The sequence below is a fragment of the Schistocerca piceifrons genome, chromosome 1, assembly GCF_021461385.2.
Source record: "Schistocerca piceifrons isolate TAMUIC-IGC-003096 chromosome 1, iqSchPice1.1, whole genome shotgun sequence".
Lineage (NCBI taxonomy): Eukaryota > Metazoa > Arthropoda > Insecta > Orthoptera > Acrididae > Schistocerca > Schistocerca piceifrons.
Window position 1 is genome coordinate 1,207,737,166 of NC_060138.1, and position 26,827 is coordinate 1,207,763,992.

At 43.4% G+C, this 26,827-nt stretch overlaps 1 protein-coding gene and 1 pseudogene across 2 annotated transcripts in view; one reads left to right on the top strand and one right to left on the bottom strand.

The window, feature by feature from the left end:
* The window catches only part of LOC124802581 (EF-hand calcium-binding domain-containing protein 4B-like), a 774,205-nt gene that overhangs the window by 457,637 nt on the left and 289,741 nt on the right, over window positions 1–26,827 (top strand). The gene's annotated exons all lie outside the window — the stretch shown is intronic.
* On the bottom strand, window positions 3,967–4,084 carry LOC124724735 (annotated as a pseudogene).

Here is a 26,827-nt window from a genome sequence, read left to right on the forward strand (position 1 = left end):
TCATCTTTACCACTGTTTCGCACATATTCTCTGCGTGTGACGTAGGAAGTTCGTAACCTAACACCAAACCTTTTCTTGACAGAAATATGCATTTCATCTCATTCAAAACAATAAATAAATCATATATCAAGACGAATTACACCTGACGATGGACCTACAGGGTCCGAAATGGATCGTGTACTGAATAAAACACGAAAAATTGTGACTGAAGGCTTTTTAAATTCATACCTCATACAATAATGTTTATATACAGTATGCATGTTCATATTACAGGTTCTTACATACTTGTTGACATACCTTGCTATTAACCGAAACTAGTCATTCAATATGGTGCCAAAAGGCACGAATAGCTTCTGTGCAAAAAGTCAAACTGCGGGAAACCATCTCCCTGATATTAGCGTAGGTGTCTACTACAGCACCTGACTGACACAACCAAACTGACAAATATTGCTTTCAGTAGTCAGCTGGGACACCGTGATAGCTGTCGCCCTCATATACACGCTGCTGTGGCGTTCATTGCCATTTATTGGTGTCATATTTTAAAAATAGAAAAAAATAACAATTTTACGTTACAGTATATGTTAACAATTTTATTTTACAAAATAACGCAGCATATGAATGAAAATACCAATTTTACATTACAGCAAATGCTAACAATTTTGAAACTTTCTGGCAGATTAAAACTGTGTGCCGGACCGAGACTCGAACTCGGGACCTTTACCTTTCGCGGGCAAGTGTTCTACCAACTGAGCTACCCGCCCCGTCCTCACAGCTTTATTTCTGCCAGTACCTCGTCTCCTACCTTCCAAACTTAACAGAAGCTCTCCTGCGAACCTTGCGGAACTAGCACTCCTGAATGAAAGGATATTGCGGAGACATGGCTTAGCCACAGGCTGGGGGATGTTTCCAGAATGAGATTTTCACTCTGCAGCGGATTGTGCGCTGATATGAATCTTCCTGCCAGATTAAAACTGTGTGCCGGACCGAGACTCGAACTCCGGACCTTAGCCTTTCTCATTCTGCTTAACAATTTTGTTTTACAAAATAACCTAGCATTCAAATTAAACACAAGAAGCCCTCTTGTGTACAACCCTTTATCTTTATTGCAGGTTTCAGTACAAAGAATTCCTACCTTCCTTATGGGGAGTCAGTGCTAAAATCTAAAATATCCTTTATTATAATAATGTTATGAAAATGTAGAACATTAAAAATGACGGCAGATTTTATTTGCGCGTGATGTAGGAGGGGATACTATAACACAGTGTGACCCTCCCTCTCCCAGAAACGAATTCTTAAGCCACATCTGCTGCCAAAGCGGGCAGATTTTATTTGCGCATGATGTAGGAGGGGATATTATAATACAGTATGACCGTGCCCCTCCCGAAAACGAATTCTTAATCAGCAACTGCTGCCAAAGCGGGCTTTGCGCGGTGCCGTTGAACGCATCGCTGAGGCATTCAGAGCTAAATTATGAAAGTACGCAGTGAGCGCGGTGAACGTTTCGGCAGCGTGGAGCGGCGTCATCGTCAGGAGAGGCAGGGGCAGCGCAGGCTCGCGAGCGATGCGCGGCACGCGGCCAGGTGGCGCCATTAGGCAGCGGCAGACCGCAGCGCTGCGGAATGCGCCCGGGACTGAGGGGAAGCCGCCAGGCTCACTCCACACCACTGGTTTGTGCTCGGCCGCAACTGTCTTAGGCTCTACTTCCTTCCTCCAGTTTCCTTCCCTAAACAACTCCGTGCCGTTTTTCTCCATTACCTAGTGATTAAAATAAGCAGCCAGGTAGAAAATTACGTCGCCGTCAGGATACAGCACGCTAATGCACTGCAAAGTCGTCGGCACACAGACCGTGCTGTCGAACGTCAACGTTGAGCGTGCCAAGTTCAACGTGCTGCTGAGCGCTCAGGAACGATGCGACTTGTGTACACGGTACGTGGGCCCCAACGTGGTATGCGCGATGGCAACGCACTCCAGCGGCAGTTGAGGGACGTTCCTAGTTCGTAAATCACACTGTTTACTCAATGGGCGCGTGTAAAATTCCCACGTTAGCCCTATTAAAATGCACATTTCCTTCATTGTCCACGAAAAGAGACGTACCATGTCCAATCAGTAAGGGCACAGACTTATAAAACTTCCATTAAAAATATTGCGGTAAAAATTTGGAATACTTCTACGCATAAGATAAACATTATTTCATCATTCCCACATTTTAGAAAAACCCCAAGGTCAGTCTTACTTGATGACTGTTCCTATCCAGTAACAGAATCTTTGCAACATGTGAATTACGAAGCGTAAAAGATAAAGGAGCAAAATATCTTTACACAAGTAGCGCAAGCTGTCCTGTAGATGAAGCCAATCGAACGAAGTCACCCTCAAAAAAAGTGAGCTTATATTTACATAACATCAAAGATTATAACATATGCTTATATTAAACTAATAATAAAGTGAAATGAAATGATGGTATGGCATTGTTGGCCGGGAGGCCCCATGCGGGGAAGTTCGGCCGCCGTATTGCAAGTCCTTTTTAGCTGACGCCACTTCGGCGACTTGCGAGTCAATGATGATGAAATTATGATGAACACACAACACCCAGTCATCACGAGGCAGAGAAAAATCCCTAACTCCGCCGGGAATCGAACCCGGGACCCCGTGCGCGGAAAGCGAGAACGCTACCGCAAGACCACGAGCTGCGGACAATAATGAAGTATCAGAACCTAATAAAAGCGCGAATGTTAGGGAAAAAAAATTGGAAGTATTCAGACGCGAACCACCGCCCCAACAAAAACTCATTGCCGCGCAGAGACGGTATTCATTACACTAATCCAACAGCACGCTATTTGTAGTTCGCGATATTGTGTTATGCCGTACTAAAATCGTTAGTCGTAGATAACTGTTACTAATTGAAATTTAATTACAACACATTCTACCAAGATCAATTTGTTTTGGGTGGATCTTCGGTGTGTCGCTGCCTTCAAATAGCCTACTCTCATAATACCCAAGTTACAATAATTCTTTTGCCTCGAATGTGATGTTTCTCATTATTTATTGGAACGAATCACACAACTAACAACTCTTTTTCCAGGGATTCTCAATTTTCTGGTCCTCAGAAACCGCATATATACATATAGGCTTGAAATGAATGCCAATATGGCGCCTCACAACTCTGTACTGAAGGGAGACGGCGTGCGTGTGACGTAGGTGGCGTTGTGCCATCTGATTGGTCAACGCTCAGAGGCACGCTCAGAATACCTGACATGCCAGATATTGCTCTGCACGTTCGGAACGACTCCCGAACGTGCTATTCCACGCTATGACGTCAGAAAGTCGGCACGCTCAACGCTCAATGTTCGGATGCACGGTCCGTGTGCCGACGACTTAACGCAGCTCTAGCCGTTATACTGGCTTCAGTTCGGCGAGGAAGAGTCCGCAAGTTTTTCCATGTACTCCTTACGAGCTGAAGTCACGCAAGATGATTCCGTGAAGGTGTTATAAACTTTCAGAGATAACGGAGAAAGGTAAACGTACTAACATGTTCCGTGCCACCGCTCCACCAGGCGGTAGTTCGAAGCACAACAGGCGGCCGACGCCATGCCTAGCTGCGCCATCTAGTGTACAGAATATTTCATTTACTGTGCGGGTCGGATTGGCCTCAGTCGGTGCCCAGACACTGTGCAGTAGACGTTGGTTGCGATTTAGCTGCTGCTTTATCGTTCTGCCATTCTGCGGTAAGTATATTTGTTTTTAATGAATGGTTCCTTATCTATAAAGCACTCCGTCATCTGGCCACAAGTGGCCCATCGGTACCTACCGACCGCCGTGTCATCCTCAGCTGCAGATGCGGATAGGAGGGGCGTGTGGTCAGAACACAGCTCTCCCGGTCGTTACGGCGGTTTTCTTTGATCGGAGCCGCTGCTATTCGGTCGAGTAGCTCCTCAATTGGCATCACGAGGCTGAGTGCACCCGGAAAAATGGCAACAGCACATGGCGGCCCGGATGGTCACCCATCCAAGTGCCAACCACGCCCGACAGCACTTAACTTCGGTGATCTGACGGGAACCGGTATATCCACTGCGGCCAGGCCGTTGCCGTTCTTTATCTATAAAACAATTATTTTAAGCTAATGGCTGAAAACAGGCGTGCACGTAAGAGGAAAATATTTCGTGTTCATGGTGAATTTTGTGTGTAATTACGCTGAAAATAATTATTTTATAGATAAATACCTGCACTAGTTTGACCACAGAATGGTGGAAAGATAAACCAACAGCTAAATCGCAATCGATGTCCACTGCAGAGTGCTCGGGTACGGACTGACGCAAATCTGACCCACACAGTAAACTAAACATAGACTAGACGCTGTCGAGAGAACACGCTACGCGTAGGGTGGACCGCCTGCCGTTGCCCGAGCTACCGCGCCTGGCAGGGCGGGGCACCGAACGTGTTAGTTTATGCTAAGGGACAACTACCTCTACATTTATACTCCGCAAGCCACCCAATGGTGTGTGGCGGAGGGCACTTTACGTGCCACTGTCATTACCTCCCTTTCCTATTCCAGTCGCGTATGGTTCGCGGGAAGAACGACTGCCGGAAAGCCTCCGTGTGCGCTTGAATCTCTCTAATTTTACATTCGTGATCTCCTCCGGAGGTATAAGTAGGGCGAAGCAATATATTCGATACCTCATCCAGAAACGCACCCTCTCGAAACCTGGACATCAAGCTACACCGCGATGCAGAGCGCATCTCTTGCAGAGTCTGCCACTTGAGTTTGCTAAACATCTCCGTAACGCTATCGCGCTTACCAAATAACCCTGTGACGAAACGCGCCGCTCTTCTTTGGATCTTCTCTATCTCCTCTGTCAACCCGACCTGGTACGGATCCCACACTGATGAGCAATACTCAAGTATAGGTCTAACGAGTGTTTTGTAAGCCACCTCCTTTGTTGATGGACTACATTTTCTACGGACTCTTCCAATCAATCTCAACCTGGCACCTTTATATGATCATTCCACTTCAAATCGTTCTGTACGCGTACTCCCAGAGACGCATACTCCGGAGACGACCAAGTCGGAAGTCGTAAGCGAAAATCATTCTGATACCTCCGACAGATAACTTCTTTCTACTGGAAGCTCTTTGCATTCATTATTCTGGGAGGAGGTAGTATGGACCATCACAAGCAAAAAAATGCCCTGTAAACATGGGTTCTATAGCTCGTAACTTAAGAAGGCTATCAGTAAAACTCACACGCCACAAAAAATCTAACGATTTTCCACAAACCCTGGCTTGCCGAAAATAATAATACTTCTGGGCTATAAAATACACTACAGGCCATTAAAATTGCTACACCAAGAAGAAATGCAGATAATAAACGGGTATTCATGGAACAAATATATTATATTAGAACAGACATGTGATTACATTTTCATGCAATTTGGGTGCATAGATCCTGAGAAATCAGTACCCAGAAAACCACGTCTGTCTGCAATAACGGTCTTGATACGCCTGGGCATTGAGTAAAACAGAGCTTGGATGGCGTGTACAGGTACAGCTTCAACACGATACCACAGTTCATCAAGAGTACTGACTGGCGTATTGTGACAAGGCAGTTGCTCGGCCACCATTGACCAGACGTTTTCAGTTGGTCAGAGATGTGGAGGATGTGCAGTCAGGGCAGCAGTCGAACATTTTCTGTATCCAGGAAGGCCCATACAGGACCTGCGACATGCGGTCGTGCATTATCCTGCTGAAATGTAGGGTTTCGCAGGGATCGAATAAAGGGTAGAGCCACGGGTCGTAACACATCTGAAATGTAACGTCCACTGTTCAAAGTGCCGTATGGTACCCCATACCATCACCCCGGGTGATACGCCAGTATGGCGATGACGAATACACGCTTCCAATGTGCGTTCAAATCGACATTGCCAAACACGGATGCGACCATCATGATGCTGTAAACACAACCTGGATTCATCCGAAAAAATGACGTTTTGCCATTCGTGCACCCAGGTTCGTCGTCGAGTACACATTCGCAGGCGCTCCTGTCTGTGATGCAGCGTCAAGGGTAACCGCAGCCATGGTCTCCGAGCTGATAGTCCGTGCTGCTGCAAACGCCGTCGAACTGTTCGTGCAGGTGGTTGTTGTCTTGCAAACGCGTCCATCTGTTGACTCAGGGATCGGGACTTGGCTGCACGATCCGTTACAGCCGTGCGGATAAGATGCCTGTCATCTCGACTGCTAGAGATACGAGGCCGTTGGGATCCAGCACGGCGTTTAGTATTACGCTCCTGAACCCACCGATTCCATATTCTGCTAACAATCATTGGATGTCGACCAACGCGAGCAGCAATGTCGCGATACGACAAACCGCAATCGCGATAGGCTACAATCCGACCTTTATCAAAGTCGGAAACGTGATGGTACCCATTTCTCCTCCTTACACGAGGCATCACAACAACGTTTCACCCGACACCGCCGGTCAACTGCTGTTTGTGTATGAGAAATCGGTTGGAAACTTTCGTCATATCAGTACGTTGTAGGTGTCGCCACCGGCGCCAACCTTGTGTGAATGCTCTGAAAAGCTAATCATTTGCATATCACAGCATCTTCTTCCTGTCGGTTAAATTTCGCGTCTGTAGCACGTCATCTTCGAGGTGTAGCAATTTTAATGGCCGGTAGTGTATTTGTGGGCTACAAAATACAATAATTCATGGTTCAATGAAATCACATCTAATTACATCATAGGCCAATGATTTGCAGATGAACATAACAATCAAGAAGAAATCCATGTTAAACAGCAGCAGGCATGGTGAAAATTCGTTTGGAGTATGCATAACAGTGCTTTCTTGACAAAATTGAGGCAATATGAAGATGGTATCTGTTCTTTCGGACATGTCAGAATCTCTTCATATAGTTAAGGCAAACCGGTCATTGACATTCTTCTTCTGCGCGGATGCACACGCATTGCCTAAACTCTTACGGGTCTCGGTATGATTGTCTGCCGCGAGTAATGAGTTCAGTGGGCGGGGGCACTACGAATGTAGTGAGTGGACAGTATGTTAGAAATGTGGGTCTCACAGGGAGCGAGCCAGAGATAAGTACCTGCAGCCACACTATCCTCCGTGTGCTCGGTGCCCCAGTCGGATAGAGCGTCTGCCATGTAAGCAGGAGGTCCCGGGTTCGAGTCCAGGTCGGGGCAGAAATTTTCAACTGTCCCCGTTGAGAGCTTAGGGTCTTGATTTAATTATCATTTCAAATGGAGCCAAAGAGGCCCATCCCCTTGATACAATTTGGCAACATGTTTCCAGTCATCAACAGTCCAATGTCGGTCTTGACGGGCCCAGGCGAGGCGTAAAGCTTGGTGTCGCGCAGTCATTAAGGTTACACGAGTGTGTCTTCGGCTCCGAAAGCCCGTATCAATGATGTTTCGTTGAATGGTTCGCACGCTAACACTTGTTGATGGCCCAGCATTGAAACCTGCAGCAACTTGCAGAAGGGTTGCACTTCTGTCGCGCTGAACAATTCTCTTCAGTCGTCGTTGGTCCCGTTCTTGCAGGATCTTTTTCTTGCCGCATGGATGTCGGAGATCTGATGTTTTAACGGATACCTAATAGTCACGGTATACTCGTGAAATGGTCGTACGGGAAAATCCCCACTTCATCGCTACCTCCGAGCTGCTATGTCAATCACTCGGCGCCGACTAACTGCACAAACACTTGTCGTCTTACATAGGCGTTGCTGAACGCAGCGCCGTATTCTACCTGTTTACATGTCTCTGTATTTGAATACGCATGCCTGTACCAGATTCTTTGGCACTTCAGTGTATATCAACAAAGAAGATAACAAACGGAACAAATTTTCACTATTACTTCATTGTTTTTGGGACGCTGAAGACGTAATATAATTATTAACTCCCCGATTTGTCGGCTTTCAGACAAACGGAGACAATTTCACTCAGGTTCCCACGTCAACGTGACTTTCTCAGTTTCACAATCGAAAAAATCCATCCACATACGTATTCTGATCGAAATAATTTATCAACATTTTCAAAATCATTATGCATACGTGGTAACTCTCCCTCGTGAAAACAATGTAGACATCCTTGTCGGTTTTAACAGAAAGGGTTTGTAATTGATGAAAAGTCGCTTGAGGTGCTTGTTTTAGAACTTCATTATGTTCACACGACCGGTTTCGGCCTTCGTGCTATGCTATTATCAAGTGCAACTGAAAGTTATGCTGCAGAGAAGCAAATTCATATGGTCATTTAACGTCGCTTCTCTACAGTATAGCTTTCAGACGTACTTGATAATAGCATAGTACGAAGGCCGAAATCGATGAGAATTTGGAGAAGCTAATAATGGTAAAAGCGTTGCAGATAAATCAGTTATATTTCCACCTGCACAGGTGCGCTTTTAACGGAAATGCCAGACCGTCTCGAAAACAGTTCGAAAACAGATGTAAGATTGGCAGTGTCCTCAGAAACGTTTAAGAAATTAGCCTTGGAATTGCTTGAAGGCAAGAATGAATTCTTCAAATCTCGTGTTTTCTTTAAAGCCAGTTAGCTTAGAGAAATGGACGGAGCCTTCCACAATGCGATTTACTTTTTAAAGTCATCCCCACAAATGAGAAATAAATTGTTTCTCACCTTGCAGTGTCTTCCTGTGGACAGTGTACGGTCAAGTCCACTTAAAATGCGTGGTCTTCAGTTCATTCTGGTTGCTGTATTTTCGTTCCTGCACTCCTTTTTCCTTCATAAATTCAGCAATATCAGGTTTTAAAAAGAAACACCCTGCTAGGCCCCTTGACTTAAGCAACGTAATTTTTAGTATTACGTATACAGGGTGAAGAAAAATTCGCGTACTCGGACTTCACAACGCGATTCCCGACATACTGGCAGTACAAAAGTGTCTGTCGCTAAATTTCATCGCGATTATTTCGAGCAGTAAGTGGACGTGAAAGATTGGCAATCTGGCAACACTGTAATCACATGTACGGTAACTACCTTTGTCAGGATATAGCAATAGCACTGTGCGGTTGGTGCAGTGAAAAGCACTCCAGGTCGAGACTTATTTGTGTTTGTTTGCTAAGGATAGTCTGCATAGTACGGTATCTGGAGTCTTAATGGTCATACAGTCATTACAGTGGATCTTCTACAAAACATCTGCAGTTACGTACTAGGAACACAGGAATGGAAGAACTATCGTTTTCATTGGTCAACGTTTAAAAAAGGCGTTCGCACGTTGTGGACACGAATTGTTTCGCACCTGTACATCTGTTAGATTCCAAACTTGTTTTCTGGGTGCTCTCCCCCAGTGGTCCCATCGAAATTATTTGCAAAGCACATTGCTAGCCCTACTGGTGCCGTAAGGCCCTAACGAAATGTGATGGAGCTGAACGTGGCACGAATTAATGGTACTAATAGATGGGCCACTAGAGGACGGTACACACCAACACACAAACAGTTTGCGCCCACGACATGCAAAAGGTTTCTTTAAAAGTTGACCATTGGAAACGATTGTACTTCCTTTTCTGTGTTCGTAGTACGTAATTGCCAAAGTTTTGTAGGAAATCCACTGTAATTGCCGTATGACGATTAAGACGCCAGATACGATATCACACAGACTACTTTTAGCAAAAAAAGCAAATAAGCTTTGCCTCAGAATCGGACCCTCTACCTCCTGCATGCTAACCCAAAACGCTGTCCATTGCACCAACTACACAGATCTACTGGCGTATCCTGACAGGGATAATTACCGTACATTTGATTACAGTGTTGCCAGAATGCCAGTCTTTAACGACCATTCACTGATAGAAATATACGCAGGACGAAATTTTGTGACAGACATTTTTGTATTGCTAGTATTTGAGGAATCGGGTTGCAAAGTCCCGGTGCGCGAATTTTTCTTCACTCTGTATAGAGACCCAATATTCTTCGATTAGTTCCATCAGACACTCTCGCAACTGACAGTGGAATAATGCGAACGACTTCAGAAATATTACTAGTCTTATCACCTGTTTCTTTACGTACTCCATGCCTAAAAATGTACACAGAGCGTTTCGTGATCTACAGAACAATGAAACGCGTCTTTGTACTTTTTTGTTCTTTCATCGTCAAATAAGTCTTTTAATTCATTCTGCATGCAATATCATTTCATATCATACAATACTGGCCATTAAAATTGCTACACCACGAAGATGACGTGCTACAGACGTGAAATTTAACCGACAGGAAGAAGATGCTGTGATATGCAAATGATTATCTTTTCAGAGCAAACACAAGGTTGGGCGCCGATGGCGACACCTACAACGTGCTGACATGAGGAAAGTTTCCAACCGATTTCTCATACACAAACGGCAGTTAACCTGCGGTGCCTGGTGAAACGTTGTTGTGGTGCCTCGTGTAAGGAGGAGAAATGCGTACCATCACGTTTCCGACTTTGATAAAAGGTCGGATGTAGCCTATCGCGATTGCGGTTTATCGTATCGCGACATTGCTGCTCGCGTTGGTCGAGATCCAATGACTTTTAGTAGAATACGGAATCGTTGGGTTCATGAGGGTAATACGGAACGCCGTGCTGGATCCCAATGGCCTCGTATCACTAGCAGTCGAGATGACAGGCATCTTATCCATATGGCTGTAACGGATCGTGCAGCCACTTCTCGATCCCTGAGTCAACAGATGGGGACGTTTGCAAGACAACAACCATCTGCACGAACAGTTCGACGACGTTTGCAGCAGCATGGACTATCAGCTCGGAGACCATGGCTGCAGTTACCCTTGACGCTGCATCACAGACAGGAGCGCCTGCGATGGTGTACTCAACGACGAAGCTGGGTGCACGAATGGCAAAACGTCATTTTCTGGATGAATCCAGTTTCTGTTTACAGCATCATGATGGTCACATCCGTGTTTGGCGACATCGCGTTGAAGCGTGTATTCGTCATCGCCATACTGGCATATCACCCGGCATGATGGTATGGGGTGCCATTGGTTACACGTCTCGGTCACCTCTTGTTCGCATTGACGGCACTTTGAAAAGTGGACATTACATTTCAGATGTGTTACGACCCGTGGCTCTACCCTTCATTCGATCTCTGCGAAACCCTACATTTCAGCAGGGTAATGCACGACCGCATGTTGCTGGTCCTGTACTTGCCTTTCTGGATACAGAAAATGTTCGACTGCTGCCCTGGCCACCACTTTCTCCAGATCTCTCACCAACTGAAAACGTCTGGTCAATTGTGGCCGAGCAACTGGCTCGTCACAATACGCCAGTCACTACTTTTGGTGAACTGTGGTACCGTGTTGAAGCTGCATGGGCAGCTGTACCTGTACACGCCATCCAAGCTTTGTTTGACTTAATGGCCAGGAGCATCAAGGCCGTTATTACGGCCAGAGGCGGTTGTTCTCGGTACTGATTTCTTGGGATGTATTCACCCAAATTGCGTGAAAATGTAATCACATGTGAGTTCTAGTATAATATGTTTGTCCAATGAATACCCGTTTATTATCTGCATTTCTTCTTGGTGTGGCAGTTTTAATGGCCAGTAGTGTATTTGTGGTACACATCGATTACGCAGTTGCATAATAAATATTGAGAATTATCGCTGTGTCCTGTCTTTCAAGTTCATTTTTAAAGGCCTGTGACGATAGATTGGTAGTTGCCTCTCTATGAGCGAACAGCCAGTGTATCTGTGAACGTTCCTCGTGCCACGAACAAATAGCGAAGGGTAAACAGAGCTGTCACCGCGATTTTGCCGCACTGAAGACAGTCGTGACGGCCGAAAAATGTCACGCCGCGATACTAAATGAAGTTCCGCGCTGTAGCGAGTACTTCCTGGAAGGAACGAGCAGAACTTAGCCGAAGCTTGGCCTGCCCGCGGATCGCACACCACGGCCTGCGTGCCGGCTGGCAATCTGTGTCCGACCCTGTACTGCGGGGTAGTATACTCACCTGGAACTAAGGGTGAGCGGACACTCTGGGGGTGACAGTTCTGTTGGAGTGGGCAACACGGAATATGTATTGTGCTAAGAGTGACCTTCTGCGAACCGCCCCCACCCCGCCACCCGCTACTTCTTCGCCCCCGCTGGGAGAGGCGCTGACCTGTCCGGCCGGCAGCGCGCAGTTGCGTCGCGAGTTTTTGTGTCCTGGCTGCGGATATTGAAATAGTTGCGACGTGTCTCGCGCTGCACATCCCACCCTCCGTCATCCCCCACATCTGATCGGCGATTCCTCCCCTCACCCCCAAAGCTCCCGTCTCTGCCGAGACGTGCAAACTTTCGCGAACCTTCGGCATTCGAGTTATTCGCTGCGGAATGTTGTCTCGCCCTTTTTGTCTCTTTTGTTGAATGGTGGACGCAATATTGGGACCCACAGAGGGAACTCTCTCTAGGGACACATAAATACCGTATCGGTTCATGTATTAATATTTTAGTCAAGTTCGAAAGGGACAGTAGGGTAATTACGTGATATAATTCTCGTGAATTCGCCCGTCCCACTGTTCAAACACTGATAGGAGACGCTGCTTGCTTCTCATCAAATATTAGTCGGTATTCTAAACTACATTCTCAAATGTCAAAATATGGTAATAGTATGAGAAGCTTGGAAGGACGCGTGATACAATCGCCTTCTACAAACCTGTGCCTGTCTCATTCCAGTCCAGGATGTGCACTCTAGCCGGCCGCTGTGGCCGAGCAGTTCTAGGCGTTTCAGTCCAGAGCCGCGCTGCTGCTGCGGTCACAGGCTAGAATCCTGCCTCGGGTTTGGATGTGTGTGATGCCCTTAGGTTAGTTAGGTTTAAGTAGTTCTAAGTCTAGGGGACTGATGACCTCAGATGTTAAGTCCCATAGTGCTTAGAGCCATTTTTTGTACACTTCTGGGAGTGCCTTCATCAGATTTTAAATATTCTAATTGGTCTATAACATTAAGTACAAAATTATAGCAAAAAAAGTTATTATATAATAGTTTAAGTACTATAACACTTCTGTACGTTACTGCTATACCATAACCTTAAAGTTGGAGGCAGGCCGTGAAATAAAGCTATCTTAATAAAGAAATTATGGTATAAAGCAACAGGGCAGGGAAACGAAAGTCAGAATTACGTAAATATTTAAACAGTATTTTACCTACCTACACTGTTCAAAGAATAATGAAAACGGTCTCCAGCCTAATTAGGCAGGAGAATGATTCACATTCTTGTTCAAGGAAATAAGTATGAGTAACTTTAATGGACAAACAACCTATATTTTTCCACACGCGAGTGCAATGGACTCTGACACCTGCATATGTTCTCGGTAAGATTGGAAGCTGACAGAGCAGAAAAAACTATTTGCATAAATATAACAGATAACAATACACACTATTCCTTTCAGGGCTTATTCAAACTGAATGGTCTTTATAACATTACTATTAATATTCACTGTAGAATCATAAATTGGACATAGGTTCGGTATTACCTTTCAAACATTTTCCTAGCTGACATAAAATTCTAAATGTAGTTCTTTGCAAAATTATGAACTGATCACAGGTTAACTCTCTCTCAGCTAAATACTTTTCTATTTAGAATGAAAGTTAAATGGAATTCACTAACAGGTTACTTCTCACTGTCTTTTGAATAAAGAAATTATTGTTTTCGTAGATAGTGGTCTTTCTATTAATCTTTATCTAGCATGAGCACAATAGACTAACTGTTGATCCTGTTACACCATTAATATGCACTTTTAATACACAAGGGGAGTCCAATATTGTACAGAAGTTCACTTGTATAGGAAGAGAAATTGAAACTTGCTATAATTAAGTAACTTTGTGCATTTGAAATACTTTCAGTGGAGGGGGGCCCTTAATCTTGACCACTGTAGCAGAGCATACTAAACACACTTTCAATGCACTAAAGAAACAAGGTATTAGTTCTCAACTCTTACTGCAGTAGAACTCAACATATCTGTAAGAAACTGACTCACCTTTTGCGATTTGCAACAAGCAGCAATGTGGTGATTTACTAAGCAAAACTTCACAATACTCAGTTTTAAGAAATTTTAATATTGAAATTGGCAACAACATATTAATAAGCAGTTTTAATAGAAAAATTATTTTCAGCAAGCATCATGTACTTTAGCTCACTCTCTTGCCACATTAACTTTAACTTTCATTTTATTATGTTCTAGAAGCATTAATTAGATAAAACACTAGGCTTTAATGTTCTTTCAATAAGGGCACTCGGTAATCACTTTAGCATGGGAAGGACCCTAAGTGGAAATGTGACATAGGGATAAAAAATCAAGGTAGGTATAAGAGTTCAAGTATAAGTTACCTTATATTTGCGCACACTAAAACATCCAATGAGCTGATTCTTCACTTTACATATTTACAATTCTTGGTTCCTTTCTAGTGATTGCGCGACGTGATGGCGAATGCGTGTTGGTAGGTGGATTCGCAAGTAGAATTGCTGGACTCTGTCATTTGTTGGTGGCGAAGATAGATACCAATTCCAGAAGAGTTCCAGCTCTTTATCCATCCATCCGAGGCACTGGAAAGCGTCAGGAAAAGCCTCTCTCGGAACCAGTACAATACACAACTTTTACATGAGCAGTTGATAGTTTGGTAGCTCATCCCCGACTGACTCTCAATTCCACCTTTTCTACCTAGGCCAACCACAATTTGCGTGCGCTGCATGCTTCCGGCCCCCAAGGGGAACCACAACACCTTTTACATACAAAATAACTAAGAACCCTAAGTGAAAGTTAGCAGTTTACATAACAGAGAACAAACATTTTAAATAAAAGAGAGCCTTTGCACATATTGACATTTCTAAGAAAATTGTTTAAGCAAATTCCAAATGTATACAGTAAGTTTTGTCTCCCTCCAATTGGTACAAAGAATTTAAATGACAGATACACTACGTTGTATAGATCCAATCATGACATCAAAGTTTTTACAAAGATAGGAGTATACAGTTTTGTATTATTGATTCAATCAAACAACATTTACAGAAACTCAGCGTTATAACATTAAACAAAACAAAAGGCAAAATACATCGGTACAGCATTAGAGCTATGGTGTTACAGTACTGACTAACAGTACAAGAAGGAAACAGTACTTGCATGTCACGTATACGATAAATATCAAGCGCTAAGGCATTAGTCACAAAAATTTAAGAAAGAATACATGGAAGGTGTGACACTACGGGCTGTTTATACATACGAGGGTTGAAACTTAAATAGTGGCAAGTGTTTATTCACAACCGATACAAAAGAGTTACATGCTCGCACCTGTTACTGTCCTTCAAAGCAGGCACCAGCGTTGTGTAGAAGCCATTGCCAGTGGTGTGGAAGGCGCAGTATACCGTTAGCAGAGCCTATTCTACTGATTGTGCGAATGGGGCGGTCTACTGCCTGTCGAATCTCTGGAGCAGTTCTGAAGCGAATGCCACGAAGTGGTTCCTTCATCTTCGGTATCAAATCAAAGTCACAGGGACTTAAATGTGGGGAGTATGGTGGATGGTACAGTACTTCCCAGTCCAATCGACCGAACAGAGCAGCCACAGCTCGCGCTGTATGCGCCCGCGCATTGTCGTGCAGAATGATGGGTGGGTTGCTCAGAAAGTGTCGCCGCTTCTTCCGCAAAGCTGGTCACAGGTGATGCTCCAAAAGCGAACAGTAATACTGTGCACTGACGGTCCGCCGTGGAGGAACGTAATGCGCTAGGATAACACCATCACAGTCGTACACGAGGATCACCATAACTTTCACCATACTGGGGCTCTGACGCACTTTCGACTTTGGCGACGACCCACAATGACGCCATTCGTTGGATTGGCGTTTCAGTTTTGGCTTGTACGATGTGGCCCATGTGTCATCCAATGATACGGTACGGAGTAAGGAGCCTGTCCTTCGCGCTCATAGCGTTCCAAGTGCGTCTGAGCAGCGTCGTAATGCGTCCATTTCTGCATTTCCGTCAAGTCATGCGGAACCCATCTAATTCGGTTTCGTGGGCGGACTCACGAATCGTATGGCTTCGATCAGTGTCCACTAACACGACAACAGGATACACTTCTTCTTCAGAGACGCTATGGCGACCTGCCCGATGCATGTCTGCCACAGTTTGCCGACCTTCGTTGGAAGGCTTTCACCCAACGTGCCTCTGTTCTGTATGGCAATGCTTCTTGAAGACCTTGATGACACTGTCGTGCTGTACGACCTCTGGCACATTCAATCTTGATCCAACTCTGTTGTTGCTGTTTCGAAAACATAGTGACGTCGTTACGTTAGACCGCTCTCTCACAAGTGACTGTTTCCCTCGATTGTGCGCACGCCGGTGACGTGGGACGGGCGGGTCCGTTTACTCGGAGGTAAGGTAGGTATGTCAACAAAGTGTGCTATCAGCGACAATAGTAGTTTCCATTGCATAGTGTCTCCACTGCAGTGTTGCCACTGTTTAAGTTCCAACCTACGTATAAAGCCACAGGTAGCAACAGATTGAGGCGCCCGCGTTACCAACTGTGGGCAGGTGAACATTACACCAAGAGTGCCATCTAGTAGCCGTAAATGTAACGGGGCTGCCTAACATTCGAAGTATAGACATAGGAACAATATTTAGATGGTACTCTTGGTGTAATGTTCACATGCCCGCAGTTGCTAACACGGGCGCCTCAGTCTGTTGGTGCCTGTGGCTTTACATGTATGAGCAGCCCATAGTGGCTCGCCTTCCATGAATTTTTTTTAAATTTTTTGTGACTAAAGCCTTAGCGCTTGATATTTGTCTTTTACGTGACATTTAAGTACTGTTTCTTTCTTGTACTGTTGGTCAGTACTTCCAATTTTATATAAAAAAAATTCCCATAATTTTGTACTTCTGTTATAGGCCAATTTGAATATTTAATTTCTGATGAAGGCACTCATAGAAGTGTCAAAATACTTAAATTAACTTCAGTTTGTAAACGGTCGCTGAGTACGCAGCCATGTTTAAAACTTTATAACCAGTAATCACATCTGAGATAACTACAGCACTAAAACATAAGATGCCAAAATAACTTTTGTACTTAACTGGGATAGTAACACACAACTACGCATTGCTCTACTGCTACCAACATCGTCAGAGAGCTACCACATCCAGCTGCAGAAACTACCTTACCAAACTACCGACGCATATATAATAATAAATTATTTTACAATAGTACAAAAAACCGTTTTTCGTATAGCAGCTAACAAGACAAATTCTCAGCAGTCACACTCACGTTATAATATTAACGGAACATCTGAGGATTGATACAATCAATTCACACTCACAGTTTGTAGCTAGCAGTCACTCTCACATCACTCTCACAGTGCCCTCCTGTGTGTCGTCAACAAACAGTCACAATTTGTCATTTAACAACAACAGGCCGTACAGAATTTTGTCACCTAGTTCTCCGTTTATTAGTCAGTTAGCTTAATGTTCCGTGGGTCATTTTGTGCGCTAAATCGTAATTATGTGGAGAGAGTCATTTTACATTCCCATCAGTTTGTTAGTGATTCCTACCCACCACATTTTACACGTTACAACAATAGGAATTCTTCTGTGCAACAGAAGAGGTTGTCAAGGACAAAACTTTTCAGTTTGTTTTAAAACTTACTTCGTTTTCTGTCAGATATTTCCCATCAGTTTGTTAGTGATTCCTGCCCACTGCAACAGAAGGGGTTGTCAAGGACAAAACGTTTCAGTTTGTTTTAAAATTTACTTCGTTTTCTGTCAGATATTGCCCATCAGTTTATTAGTGATTCCTATCCACCACATTTTACACATTACAACAATAGGAATTCTTCTGTGCAACAGAAGGACAAAACTTTTCAGTTTGTTTTAAAATTTACTTCGTTTCCTGTCAGATATTTCCCATCAGTTTGTTAGTGATTCCTACCCACTGCAACAGAAGAGGTTGTCAAGGACAAAACGTTTCAGTTTGTTTTAAAATTTACTTCGTTTTCTGTCAGATATTGCCCATCAGTTTATTAGTGATTCCTATCCACCACATTTTACACATTACAACAATAGGAATTCTTCTGTGCAACAGAAGGACAAAACTTTTCAGTTTGTTTTAAAATTTACTTTGTTTTCTGTCAGGTATTTTATATCACTTGGTAATTGATCAAAAAGTTTTGTTGCGGCGTTGTGCACCTCTTTATGCTAAGGACAACCTTAATGTAGAGTAGTGAGTGTTATTTTCATTTCTAGTGTTGTAAATATGTAGATCATTTTTCCTTATGGATTATTTACGACAGAAAACTTCATGAGAGTATAAATATACTGTGAAGTAGTAGTCAGAATGCCCAGCTGATTAACAGATGTCTACAAGATGATCCCATGTGAGCGCCACATATTATTCTTACAGCACGTTTTCGAACAGTGAAGTCTTTCTTTCTTAAAAATGAGTTACTCCAGAACATTATTCCATACGATATTACTGAATGAAATTATGTAAAATATGTCAACTTATTGTTTTCTCTCGCCCAAAGATTTCCATTGATTCTAAGTTGTTTTAGGAGTTCCAAAATGTGCTTTTTCCGGTTTAAATTCTCATCGATATGGACACTGAAGAATTTTGAAGTTTCCACCCTATTTATGATTTCATCACCATGTGTTACACTTATCACTGGTGTAGTACTGCTAGATGTGCAGAACCCAGTGCGTTGCGTTTTTTTAGTATTGAGAATGACACCATTCGCAGGAGACCAATGTTACTTTCAAGAACCTTGTTTACCATTTCTTCTGTTTCTGTATATACGTATGGATTCATTATTAGTGTATTCTGCAAAAAGAACTAATTCTTTTTGTTGTATGTTACAAGGAAGATCGTTTACGTATATGAGGAACGATAGTGGACCTAAGATCGACTCTTGGGGAACCCCACGCGTGTTTTCTCCACATTCAGAATTATGTCCCTGGACCATACTGTTTGCATTACAAGTACAACGCTCTGCGTTATTTTGGGTAGCTACATTGGGAGGCTACAGCATCAGTCCTGTAAAACTTCAACTTACCTAGGAGAATACCTTGATTCACACAATCAAACGCCTTATAAGGTCACAACCACACAGCCACGAATGTGCAACTGTCAGCTGCAAAAGGGCTCAGTTAGTGCTCCTCAGAAACCGCTTTCTCCGCCTCAGCTGCGTTCGCTGTCCGTCCGTCCAGCGAAAGACACCAGCCGCTTCACCATGATGATGTGTCGACACAGGCCACGCCCCCGACACCCCGTAGTGACGTCCGGCTGACAGCACCGCAGCACACCAGCTTCTCGAGGACCTCGTCCGTCTCCTTGCAGCGACTGACCACTTCTATGGCCTTCAGGTCCAGCCCGAATGCACGCCACGCAGAATCGCTGATGTATTACTTTTCAAATGTGAACCAATATGCTGTTAAGGATGTGCTTATAACACTTCTGCTATCTAGCGCTATTGGGCATCTGGGAGAGTGAAACTGCTCTATCTGGCTCTGTGGCCCGCACTCACTCTGGTGGTGTATAAACAAAAACTCCAACGACAAAGTGATGATCAACGTGGCACATGTGCAAAAGGCAGTGGTTTACTAGATAAATGCCACACAACAGAACTCTAGTCATTCCCAGGATTTTTTTCACCGCTCCAATATTTTGTTAGGTAAAAAAATGCGAAGTTTCACAGGAGACCGCAATCCCACGATACTGGCTGTCCAAAATACGGAGTCAGTATCAAGGTCGGAGGGAAGCCACTTACAGTAGCCCACTGCCTAATAAAGCATTCCGATGTTCAAGCTAACCTTACCGTTGGGCATAGCATTTCCTAAAAATACCCTGTGCAGTGTACTTCATAGTTACTCGTAAAATATACAACTTACCGATATAGATATAGCCGTTTAATGCACTGAACTGGGAGATTTTATCTAGAATATTGTGGAGTACGGTCTGTGTGCCATGTTCTTCGAGTCAGTAACATGGAAAGCTTATCAACGCTTGAATGAAAGAAACGTTTGTTTTCGCATATCAGTTTTTCATAGGCCTTCTACTGTATTATCAATCTAACCACAGTCACGAATGATGCTGATGAAATGAGGACGACAACACAAACACCCAATCCCCGGGCAGAGAAAAATCCCGTGGTCCTTGAATCTTTGTATGTAGCCTTCCAGAGGATAGTTTGCGGTTATCTTCAAACGCCTGACAACGTTTTTCAGCATCTCCGTCACGATATCGTCTGTTATCATAGACTCTGTCCTTCTTTCTACAGGTTCTGTATCCTCTAGAAATTATATTGTGTATCGGCGCCACATACCTTGAAACTTCTTTATTTAAATGAGTGTGGCTGTATTTAAATTGCTGAATGCCTGAGACCCACAATATCCTAGCGCAACGCAATCTGACTGCTCAAAAAAAAGGTAACCTGACTTCAAATAGTTAATTCAAAATAATGGCCCTGACTTAAAAGATATCCTAGCAATAACCTACACTTTTCATTAAGCACTTACCTCACAACAATCTTCATTACGCGAACTACTGCAATACAGCGAGCGTCAATACTGGCAGCTAAATAAAACATTTTAACTACTAAAGCCACTAACTACGAGTACTAATAGGCATGTGGTTATCAAAGGAAAGATTTTGTTGCAAACCAAATAATGTATTTTTTATCTGAATAATGTGACACCCATTTCAAACACGAATAGAAATCGTCATTGACATCTGGTACAAAGGTATATAATAATGAATAATATTCAATCTCCAAGTCTAACATATACAGATCGTTCGCCTACGCTAACACCTCAGACCTGTACCCTCCATCAATGCTAACTTCTCACATCTAACACCCATCACTGCTGGCTGTTCACCTCCAACTGCCCAACGGTACTTCCATCACTGCTGGCGACTAACTTCCAACTGCACAACACTACTGGCGATTAACTTCCAACAACGAGTCCGACCAGCCACAGAGCCTCTTACGAAGAAAGCGCAGTCAGAGACCCAATGCAAAGCGCTACACAGCACTGCCAACACAGAAGCAGCCCACTTACAACTTGAACAAAATTATAGAACGGCCAAGAGAGAGTTTTCTAAAGAATCTACTTCGTAGACTGAAGTTTCCCGGTATCGTAATAGTGAACCAAGATGTATCGTCCGCTTTACTTGTTAATACTGCACCAATGCGATCATTCTACTTGCTGTGTTACACCTTTCGGGCCTGGTGGAATGCCGGTAAAGCGCGTCCCAGGAAACATAGAGGTCGCAGGATCGAATCCCGAGCGGTCCATTTTCAGCCTGCCTTTAATGTGGCCTTCACCCTTCAACGATGTCGGGAGTCACCAGGAGGAATACGTGGTTTGAATTCCACGTTAACGGTATGTCTCCTTTCCGCTGCTGGAACACGAAGTTGGATTAGGGACACCGAAGTCGCCGAAGTGGCGTCAAATTGAATGGCTTCGACAGCCAGTTGTTTGTATGAGTCGACTGCTTCGAATCGCGATTCACTGATATTGTAGTCACAGGATACTATTTTTTAGTGTTTTATCGAGTGAGTACTTACAGCAAAAATCCATATTCGAAATCTTATCAAGATCTGACTGGATATTAACGCAGTTTTTTTCACACAGTACTACGTTATAGATAAGAGAATCATCTACAAGAAATCTGACATTAGTCCAAAAAAAAAAAAAATGATCCAAATGGCTCTGAGCACTATGGGACTTAACATCTATGGTCATCAGTCCCCTAGAATTTATAACTACTTAAACCTAACTAACCTAAGGACATCACACAACACCCAGCCATCACGAGGCAGAGAAAATCCCTGACCCCGCCGGGAATCGAACCCGGGAACCCGGGCGTGGGCAGCGAGAACGCTACCGCACGACCACGAGATGCGGGCTGACATTAGTATTGACGCGTCCCGCTACATCACTAATGTACAAGTTCTAGTGGTCTTCTGTGGCGTACGCTTAAAGTTACTTTCAACTTGTCTCTCTCATTGTTTATAAATATTCTATGCATACACAAATTTCGTTTCATAAGCCAAACGATCGTTCTTCGTCCGTTACGTTTAGTCGGAATGATACTGCTCCTGGACTGGCATCTGTCCTGACAGCTGCCGGGAACAGAGGAAGTAATTAACGCAGGGTTTCATAATCCAGGTTGCGCAACGAATATTCTTGGCTGATGGTATAATAGAGTGGCCCTCGTAATACGCCGGGATAATTGGCGAGGCCGAATGCTCGTCGTTCCAGGCTGAGGAAAGCGCTTCTTCTGTCTCCGTTTGCTGCACTGGCGTTCGTTGTTACTTGTCTCTCATAACTACTGCTCCTCTCCCTCCCCCTCCCCCCCCCCAACCCCTTTCCCTAACTTGTGGCTGAAAAACCTCTTCAATTCAAACTTCCTGGTGCTGAGCCAGACCGGTACTGGTACCCTAGAAACTTGCATTTCGCGGTCAGTGCTCCTACAGAGTGAACCGCGCAGATCTTCGTTATCTGGATAGCTTACTCTGTAAGAGCATTTGTAAGTTCACCGGCCAGGTTTTCCGCCTTCTGTAGTCTCGTAACTTGGTTCCTTGCCATTTGGTCCCTTGACCAAAAAGTCAGTATAAATTTGAAAACTTAATAAACCACGGAATAATGTAGATAGAGAGGTAAAAATTGACACACATGCTTGGAATGACATGGGGTTTTATTAGAACCACCCCATATTGATAGGCGCGTGAAAGATCTCTTGCGCGCGTCGTTTGGTGATGATCGTGTGCTCTGCCGCCACTTTCGTCATGCTTGGCCTCCCAGGTCCCCAGACCTCAGTCCGTGCGATTATTGGCTTTGGGGTTACCTGAAGTCGCAAGTGTATCGTGATTAACCGACATCTCTAGGGATGCTGAAAGACAAAATCCGACGCCAATGCCTCACCATAACTCTGCACATTCTTTACAGTGCTGTTCACAACATTATTCCTCGCCTACAGCTATTGTTGAGGAATGATGGTGGACATATTGAGCATTTCCTGTAAAGAACATGATCTTTGCTTTGTCTTACTTTGTTATGCCAATTATTGCTATTCTGATCAGATGAAGCCCCATCTGTCGGACATTTTTTGAACTTTTGTATTTTTTTTTCTAATAAAACCCCATGTCATTCCAAGCATGCGTGTCAATTTGTACCTCTATCTACATTATTCCGTGATTTATTCAGTTTTGAAATTTATACTGACTTTTTGATCACCCGGTAAATAAAACAACACAGCACAGCAGCAAATGATTTTCGAGCTCTTGCTATATAGTGACGCACAATTTCCATTTTTTGAAGGTCATCCTCGAAATATGTGTGAGTCTCAGTATTAAACACACATCAGTAAGTTTGTAACATCTATATCGATTAGAAGTAGGTTTATACTATGTAACTGTGTATCTGTGATTATGAAGTGTTTGTTCTTTGTTACTTAAGGTCATTGATTTGTGACAGGAAATTTAAAATTTGTAATGTATATATAGAAAGAGATAATTGATGTTTAAAATAATGAAATTTTATAATATTGTGTATTTAGAAGAAACCATTGTATATTGGAAGGTGTTTCATGCTTAGGGCGCTTGTATCACGTAAAATATATAGGGAAGTCCCTCTGCGCCGGCCGGTGTGGCCGTGCGGTTCTAGGCGCTTCAGTCTGGAACCGCGTGACCACTACGGTCGCAGGTTCGAATCCTGCCTCGGGCATGGATGTGTGTGATGTCCTTAGGTTAGTTAGGTTTAAGTAGTTCTTAGTTCTAGGGGACTGATGACCATAGATGTTAAGTCCCATAGTGCTTAGAGCCATTTCAACCATTTGAAGTCCCTCTGCAACGAAAAAAGGCGCGATGTAAAAGGTGGTTTTGGCGGTCGAACTGGGCGACTCCTTTGCGGGAACCGTACGCAGTGAGTGGCTAGCCGTTGCACGGTACACATCGACGGTTCGAAGGGAGGCAATTTGGAAGCGGCCTTCCTAGGAATTTTGCCTCGGCTATTGCATGGAGCTCTCGGCAATAAGGAATGGCTCTAACACGTTAAAAAATCTGTCGCTAAGAAGAAATTGTACAGAGCATTCAAACATCAAGAGCCGTGAGTACAGTTCGCCACCACGTCGATTGCCACCACTACGTCGTCACTGCTCCACTAATTTCAGGCATACAGACATGTATCAGAGCATGGGCCAGTTGATTTGTGTGAGTGATTTTAATAATAATCCAAGTGCTATAAACCTGTGTTCAGAATCCTAACTTTTCTCCTGATCATGAACCTATGCAAGATCCCCTCCTAAGTGTTTATAAAACAGAATATCCTGTTTCAAATGCACTGTTTGTGGTTATTTACGTTTGTCAGATGTGCAAGGATTTTTAAAAGTGAAACTAGTTAGAATTTTACTAAAATACTGTCAACTTACTGCAAAGCATCGTCTTGCAAAAATTCAGTGCCAGACTGTGTAAATGTTACTGTCTAAAATACCTGCTTCCCAGGTGATGAAAGAAGGCATATAAGTTATACTCATTTGAAACTTAATTTAGCTTTGATTACTACCATGAACGAATTTGTGAAGTTAATTGGGCATCAGTGTTGAATAATTAGCCTTGAAAAGAGTAAAACCATAAATTATTCCAAATGAAGTTAAGAATTAAATTTTGCTGAACTGAATTTTGCTGCTGAAATAATCATAGAGTTTGACTAGTGACAGTATCAGTTTATTGGTCCCCATCATATTCTTCTCATATTAGAAAGACAATTGGAATATTATTTCTACCAAAGAAATCTGATATATTTCTATAAATGGGAGTATTAACAGCGTGATTGTTGTATTATTTACTTCACTTGTGATATTCATATGTCAGTGAAGTTAGAAGTCGCTCCTGGCCAGTTTTAGTTCTGCACTTCTTGCAGGAATATTTCAGTAATGATCCAAGTAACAATATTGAGTGTAGCTCTTGTCAGCGTGAGTTTGGTACGATTTTACTTTCTATGACCACTAGTATGCTCATAACTTGAAAGGTGACTGCACTGAGTCACAGCGCCAGAGATTGCGCCAAAGATTGTTATTCCGTCGCCTCCACTGGGGCAGTAGTAGTTCAGAGGATGTCGAGAGCAGTCGTTGTTCTGTTGGGCGAGAGAGTAGACGATCTGAGTGTTGACTTAAACGTTGTACTGTTCGGTTGGTGTAATGTATAGATGGAAGAAGATGCAACTGTCAGAATATATTTCAGAAAGGAGATGGGCTTTTGATTTATGATGCTGGTGTAATGGAATATTTTCGTCAATATAGAATGAGGTAAAAAGGTATTACATTTTTCAACAAAGCATCTGGCTCGTGTTCATTTATTAGACTTGTAATTCTGGTTTCTGTGTGCAATTATAGTATTTCTGGTTTTTCAATTAGTTCATTGTAAATGGTGTTTAAAATATTTTGCCGTTTTGAGAAAGAACCGAGCCAGCTACATGTATGTTGAGTCACACTACCACACACAGAACAGTTACACTTGTGCTTTGTTGTTTCGTAGCTTTTATAGTTGCAGAGGACTTAATTAATCAATTGTGTTAATGGAAATTCGTTGCCATTCTTTATTTTGATTTTATGCAGTCAGATTGCGTGCTAATAATAGTCAGGGCCAACCGGCTACGAGACTTCGTAACCGGTCACACAGCTAGCAAAATTATTGCATTTATTCATTAATATTAGTCTTTTCTTTTTAATTAAGCCCCCTTGCAAACTGGTTACTACTGCTACACACAGCTCAGAGTGCCCTGTGTTCGTTTGTATCGTGTGTACTATTCAAAGGGAAATATTAATGAAAGTAACTTAAGTAACTAATATTTAATTTTCGTAAACATATATTTCCAAATTCATGTGCCTAATTGGGCTGGCGACCGTTCTTTTTTTTCATTCTTGTACGAAATTTACTACTTTCATTAAACCCCAACGTTTAAAGGCTCTTTAGTTTTTCTGTTAATTGCACTCTATTCAAAATTATAGTCCGATACTTTCATCCATTAGACACACGCTCGGTCAAAACTCAAAATCCTCCGAGAGGGTAACATTAGCTTATGTCACGTCAGGCTACTGTTGTAAGTTACAGTCTCACAGTTCGCTGGTGGCAAAATAACATACTGAAATCACAACTCTGAGTGACCGAGCACCGTCATTATTTAAGCAGTTCCGTGCTAGCTGGCTAAGAAATACATGACGTTTAAACGCGGATTAACGTACTGGTCATCATTTCAATTATCGAGCACCGACTGAACAACAAAGTAACTTCACATTACGGATCCCAAACGCTGTCTACCTGAGGCTTTGCGCACCACGCCTATTTAAACGAGGGCTGTTCAATAAAGAATGATCATAATTTTTTTTTGACAACATACCTCTACTCAGCCTCATAATTTTGGTGGTTATTCTCAAAGTAGTTTCCCACGAATGCGATGCACTTGTCCCAGCGTTTCTGCCAGTCTTCAAATGTATGCTGGAAAGCGGTTTCTGAGAATTCCTTCAAAATCGCTTCCGCAGCATTCACCACTGCTTCTGATGAGTGATAATCCCTCCCATGCAGGAGTTTCTTCATGTGTCCTTCTTGCGATGGATGGTTACGAGAATGTCGGCTGTTCAATATGAAACGAAAATTACTCTGAAGAACCACAGAAACTGTTAGACATGCCTAATACCGTGTAGGGCCCCCGTGAGCGCGCTGAAGTGGCGCAACACGACATGGCATGGACTCGACTAATATCTGAAGTAGTGCCGGAGGTAAATGACACCATGAATCCTGCAGGGCTGTCCATAAATCCGTAATAGTACGAGAGGGTGGAAATTTCTTCTGAAGAGCACGTTGCAAGGCATCCCAGATAT